We start from the raw sequence: 6,620 nt of genomic DNA on the forward strand, positions 1-6,620 counted from the left end.
TATTTATAAATAAAATAATGTAATTAAAGAAAATTATTTAATATAATAATACAGCACAAAAAATATACAGAAAGACATAATATCGATAAATAAGTATTTGATTTTTTTGGTCGTGAATTAATATAAATATCTAATTAAAATATTGTCTCTATTTGTAGATAACAAGCTTTTAGTATTTTTAATTTATATATATGAAATTATAGAACTATTGTATGTTAACCACATTTCTTCATAATTTTTTTCCCTCTATATTTAATGACATGATAATCTATCTCGACCAATAATTATGCAATGTAAATATAATCTTCTAGCGTTGTCCTATGACATGCAATTTAATTGATTGTATCTCATCTGATTTTCCCCTTTCCTCTCCTTTTTCAGTCTACTTTTGAGACTACTATTTTTATATACGCAAGACGTGCCATCTCAGATACTGGTTATTCCAGTTCGATATCTTGTTCATATTTATCTTTGTATAATACGATCACGATTCTGAAATGTCAGTGAGCTGTCTCTTTTTGGTTGCACGCCTTGCAGAGGTGTAACAAATATAAAAATTAAAATATATAGTGTTTCATTGCATTTCAATCCACTATTCTTGGACTGAAAATTTTTTCATAATTTTGAAATCAAGATTCATTGTAATATTTTAATTCTTATCTTTATCTATTTTTTTGGAATATCAGAAAAATCTCCACTGTAAAATATTTAAAAGAAGTATAAAACAACATATAAAAAAAGGGTAAAAATAGTGTTGAATTAATTATATATAGGTGTTTTTTTTTAAAGAAATTCTGTAGAAGTTAGTTATTTTATATTACTCGAAAATAGATGCTTCAGAATATTAAAAAATTTTTTTTAAATTTTCATAAAATGAATTAATTTAAAACATTTAGGAAAATTTGTCATTAGTAAAATGATCAAAGTAGTACACCCTATATAAGAGTAAGCTCTGACTCTGCAACTTTGTCGTAGAGCAATTTTGTAGCACTGACTCGTGCAGGGTTGTCAGAAACGCTAAAAATTAGCGAAGGATGTTTTATACAATTTGAGCCGTTACCTGACAACTGGATTTTCTTCTTGATCTCAACAATCTTTTTATTGAGTTCATTTAGCTTGTTCTCAGTGGCGGATAGAATCAGATGTTCGGACATGATTTCGCGAATGTGAAAGGGTCTCCACGTAGAACACCGTATCGACCTAATAATACCGTCGTCGTCCGGACGACTAGAAGCTGATTTTTTGATCAAATGTCAAGAATTGATGTTATATAAAGTGCATAATTTGAAGAATAAAGAAAAGATAAAATTATCAAAGATAACATTATAAAAATTAATGTGTTTTTTACTTGTCCCCATGTTTTAAACACTTACAGATGTTTTAGACTTAAACTTTTTCAATAGACAGAATACTACGTATTTGGATTTAAAACGCATAGTGTTTTAATAAGTACCCGTTCTTTTTTTTTCATAAAAAAAATTAGATAAATAAGAAACAAAGTGATACAATTCCAGATAGCGAAGTGTCATCTATTTAACGTTATTAATTAGTTATTCTTATGACGAATATGATGTTTAAAATGGCGTCCAAACATCGTAAAAATGATGTGGATTTGTCATAGGTACACAACGTCGTTATAAAAACGTTATAAAAAGAAAGTTTTCTTTCTTTGTTTATCACAAAAATATAAACTAAATACAATGTTGCAGAGTATAAATAAAAATTATAATAATATAAATTTCAAAAAATATACTAATAAAATTATATTAACTATTTTTTCTTTAAAAAACTTGTTAAGAGTATACTCTGTGTAAAATTAAAAAAAAAATCGATTTCTTTTATTGCATATTTCGATTGTACAACATTTCAAGAATACAAAAATGTCAAAATTTCAGAAAAAAATTCGACGAATTAACGATTCTACAGCCAAAAGAGAGAGTCGAACGGCGCTCGAAGTGTAGGTAAAAGGGCGTTCGGAGCGCAGGTAGCGGAGCTGAATAAGGGGATTAGACAGACAGTTGTTGTGAGCAGCTGCTTGGAAATTCAAAGGGAATCCTACATTGTTACATAGAAAAATTTAAAGGTGTACATAAATACATTTAAAACCTTCTCATTCGAGCAAAACGAAATAGCTTTAGCGCTTCAGTTTTCGTTCGGTTTTTGTAGCGTAAAGTTGTATTTGAAGCTATAATCATGCCTCTGGATCGAAAAGAAGGAACCTCAAGCAAGAAATAATCGATCTACACCAAGGAAGTTCCATCGGAAATCGACACATTATTGAAACCTCGACAGAATTTATAAGTACTTCTGCAGAAAAATTCAACGGAAAGAAGCAGTTCGGCATCGGAGTGAATCCTCTTATTAGTTATTGCATCATTTCGTTTTTTGACATTTTTATACCTTTGACACAATTAGTAAAGTATAAAAATTGCAATGGAGATATTATTTTTACAAAATCAGATGAACGATTTCTTGGATTTATTTACAAGTTTCATGTTCTTGCAAAGAAACTAAGCTGAATTCTTCTTCATTTACCAACAATGCATTCGAAATAAATTGAAAAAATTTGTTTTTGTAATGAGACTGTTGGAATTCATGGTGTAAGCAATAGTGAATACTATAGAAATAACTAATATTTCAGTAGTTTTGAAATCTATTTTCGATTCTATATTATTAAAAAAAGCTAAAGACGAAAAAGTAGAGAAAAATTCTGCAGCTGAATGATTTAAATGTTTTTCTGGAGGTAGAATGTGGGTAAAAAGAGGCATACACTTCTTTATTTGGCGTTGTAACTTTGATCGGAAAGTACACGAATAAAATATTAGATCTTGTAGTGAAGTCGAGCTACTGTTCTGAATGTTCGATTTGGAAAAAAGAATTGACACACCAGAATATGATATGTGGTGGGATGTTCACAAAGAAAAATGCAAAGCTGATCACAAAGGAAGTTTTAGCAAGATGGAAGTCGATGGAGTTGTTGAAATATTTCAGAGATCACAAGCACTGCATGGCGCGGGCATATGCAAATTACATTGGAGATGGCGACTCAAAAACATTCAAAGCTGTTTTGGAACGGCAGTTGAACGGTGTTGAGTTTTTAATAAACAAATTGGAGTGTGTTTTACACGTAAGTGAACGAATGTTTAATGTTAAAAAATAGATTACTTTGCTATGAAAACAAGAGAAGAAAGATACTGTGCAAATTTCACTGAGAAAACTATTAGAGAAATGTCTACCTACTTACAGTCTGGCAATTCAACGTCCAGATTCTGTAGAAAATATGAGGAAATCTGGGCAGATTTTTACCACAAGATTTCTACCGACTCTAAGCCGCAACATTAACTGCGACATCAACCGGTATAAGTACTTGCAAGCTCAGAAAGACAAGTCATACGAACATAAGCCACCATAAGAAAATGATTCAAGCTATGATTAAACCAGTTTATGAAAGTTTAACTGAAGATGATTTATTAAAGCGCTGCTTAAGAAGGAACACTCAAAACAACAATAAGAGTTGTAATCACAGCTTGTAGCATTTAAGCACGTTTTTGCAGAAGAAAACTGTGATTTCAATTGCTGCTTGGGTATCAGTGTTTTTAATGAAGGTAGCTTCACACTTCTTAAGATAATGGAGCTGATGGGAGTTCAAATTGAGCCAGTTATAGCGCCGAAAATGCCGAGATGAGGAGCGCTTGAAGCAAATGGAGCGCGTGTCCACTGAACAGTCAAAAGAAACTAGGACTAAGAAAAATGAAGCAAAATCAGCTGAGCAAGAGATGTTTGAGGAAATTGAAGGCTTACTTTATGGAATCACTGATTAACGGAAAATAATTTAATTATCATTTTATTTTTAAAAAATCTGTAAAAAAACTTTAAACGCGTTTTTTGGACGATTAACACGATTTCGAAAAAGTTAACCGATCAATTAAAAAAATTCTTGCGGCATATTGTATTGTAGATTGTAGATTGTATTAGATTGTAGATTGTGTATTGTGTATTTGAGATTGACGAGCTATCGCGTAAACTAGAATAAACCGGTTTCACTAAAAATTAAATTTTTTATCCAACTTTTTTGAGCGAAAAAAATCTTTTTTTCGTATCGTTTTCTAAAAACGTGTCAACTCGCAATTTTTCAATATTTTTTTAATTTAGTTTACGCGATAGGCAATAAACTTTAAGAAAAAAATTTTGTTTTTTGATTTCAGGCTGTTGGTTCTCGAGATACCGTGTCAATCGTTTGGTCATCTCATTTTTTCAACGTTGCGCCTCTCAACTAATTTCTTGAAATTTGCAATGAAAATAATACTGTTAAATTTTTTTCATATATTGACATATATATTAATAAATAAGTGAAGAATTAGAGTTGTACGTCTTACAGTTTTCTTTATGAAAAATTCCAAAAAAGGCCTTATTTTTAATGTCGTTACACCAGAATGTACCCTTAATTCGATACATTTTTTTAAGTCAAATCTATAATTGCATAAACGTAGTTGTAAGTAGTTATACAAAGTAGTTATAAGAATCCACTCTTCACAGTCAGATATTCTACTCGTATTCTAACTGTGATTGATCAATTATTACAACTACATTACAACTACAATCACTTACAACAATATTTACGCATTACAATTATAGATTGGCTTTTAATACATTTAAAACTTGTTTAAAACAAATGTTTATTTAAAGCACGTTTGAAACTTTCTTTGAAATATAAATATTCTAAACACAAGATTTCTGCTGGAGCCAAACATCTTTCATAACGGTTTTCTTTGTTGATTTCTTTGCTGATGATGGTTTTGCAGGAGACCTTATAACTTTTGTTAATCATAATATGATATTTGAGACTAGAGCTCTTGTTCATGATACGAGTGTCGTAATAGTCGGCAGAAAAAATTCTTTTTCTGTTATCATTAATTTTATGTCCGCATTGAATGTATAATATTAAACATATCTTAGAAGAATTGAACGGCTAATATACAGTTTCCTTTTTTTAATATGTGCTCCATATAGAATGCTCCAAATCATTTTTGCGGTTTTTATATTTAATTTTACTTTCTAACAAACACATTGATTTAATTACCATTCACTTCGCTGAAAGGCATTTACACTTATATAAAACACATTGCATTGCTTTAAATTCACACTACCAGATTATTTAAGATTTATCTACTAAAATTGTGTAAAAAAGGAACTGTAAGAAGTAACATTCTTCCATAATATATATACATCACATTATTTCGATGAGTAAATTTTTACGGAATTGTGTGTAATGGTGCGTGTAATTACATAGACAGTTCCGTTTCTCCATCTGCTTTGTTTTCAGTGACGAATCTCATCAATTGAATGCTAACCGCCGTTGCGCGCCACAGGACAATTGTACCGTGGCCGCGCTATATCGTCATCGCTGGGCGCAGATGTTTGCAGTTCGATGATAAGGTTAATGGCATCATTAATAAGGCCAATGGGAAGCGCGTGTTTGCAGCTCCGTGGCATGCATCTCGCGTGCTGCGGGTACAAAGGGGATAGAGAAGATTATTCGTAAAGGTCCCTGTGTGCCTCTTCCTTTCTCGCTTTCTCGTTCCTCAACGGAGTACGGTCTTAAGACCGGGTTCACCGAATTATAATTCCGCATTTGTATTCGTTAAGGCGTCCGGCGGTTAAGGCTGTAGCCGCGATGAATTTCGCGTTACACGCAATCAAGCGCGGCCGAGCGTTAATTAATGATCGCGCGCTATACGCTTCTCTCGGTGCGTCGACCGCGACTTGTTGCATATCGGTGCCTGGGGCATTGTAACCGATTACTTCATGCAGCGCAGTAACTGCCACGTAAGAGATAGTAGTGATAATATCAACATCGACACTGATTTCTGACTTTCAATTTTATTATTGCATCTGCAAACAAGAGACGCAAGCCAAGAGACATCAACACTCAATTTAAAAGATCAAACTATTACGTGTCACAGTTTTATATGTTACACTGTTTTATAGTAACAGCCAATGTGTGAGAGTTATTTATTCAGTTTATAGAAATACAATATTTTGAAAGCTCTAGTTGTTTGGCAGAATGTCTTACAATTAGAGTGACTACAGAGAGTTGTGTTATTTATTATTTAAGTTAATTTAATATGTAATTACAATAAACTATAATTAAAATTTATAGCGTATATTTATAATAAACTGTATTGATTTTCTTAGAAAAATACAAGAATTTTCGTGCTCATTTATAATCTTTACATTTTCATTTCTTAAAAATTCTACGAAAATTATACGAAAAACGTGACTAAAATATCTAATCGTAGATATAGAATTTTTCATACTAGTGATCTAATTAAGGTTGACTATTCGCACGCAATTAAGGTAACCTCGTAGAAAAAAGAAATATCAGGTGTTAATTAAAGACATCTTTCACATGAGATATAATGGGATCCATCGTTAAGGATCCGTGAATAAAGCACCACATTAATTATTCCGGTTCAGCAATTAGCCATTTTTCGATAGAGATACAAATATAAACTGCTTACAGTAGTTTAATTTTTAATTCTAATATTTGCGTTAAACGCTTAACAATTATAAATTGATTTCGAGTTTTTAAATTAGTTTTCTTATATAAATTATATAAA

This window comes from Trachymyrmex septentrionalis, unplaced genomic scaffold (assembly GCF_001594115.1).
Source record: "Trachymyrmex septentrionalis isolate Tsep2-gDNA-1 unplaced genomic scaffold, Tsep1.0 scaffold1, whole genome shotgun sequence".
Taxonomy (NCBI): Eukaryota; Metazoa; Arthropoda; class Insecta; order Hymenoptera; family Formicidae; genus Trachymyrmex; species Trachymyrmex septentrionalis.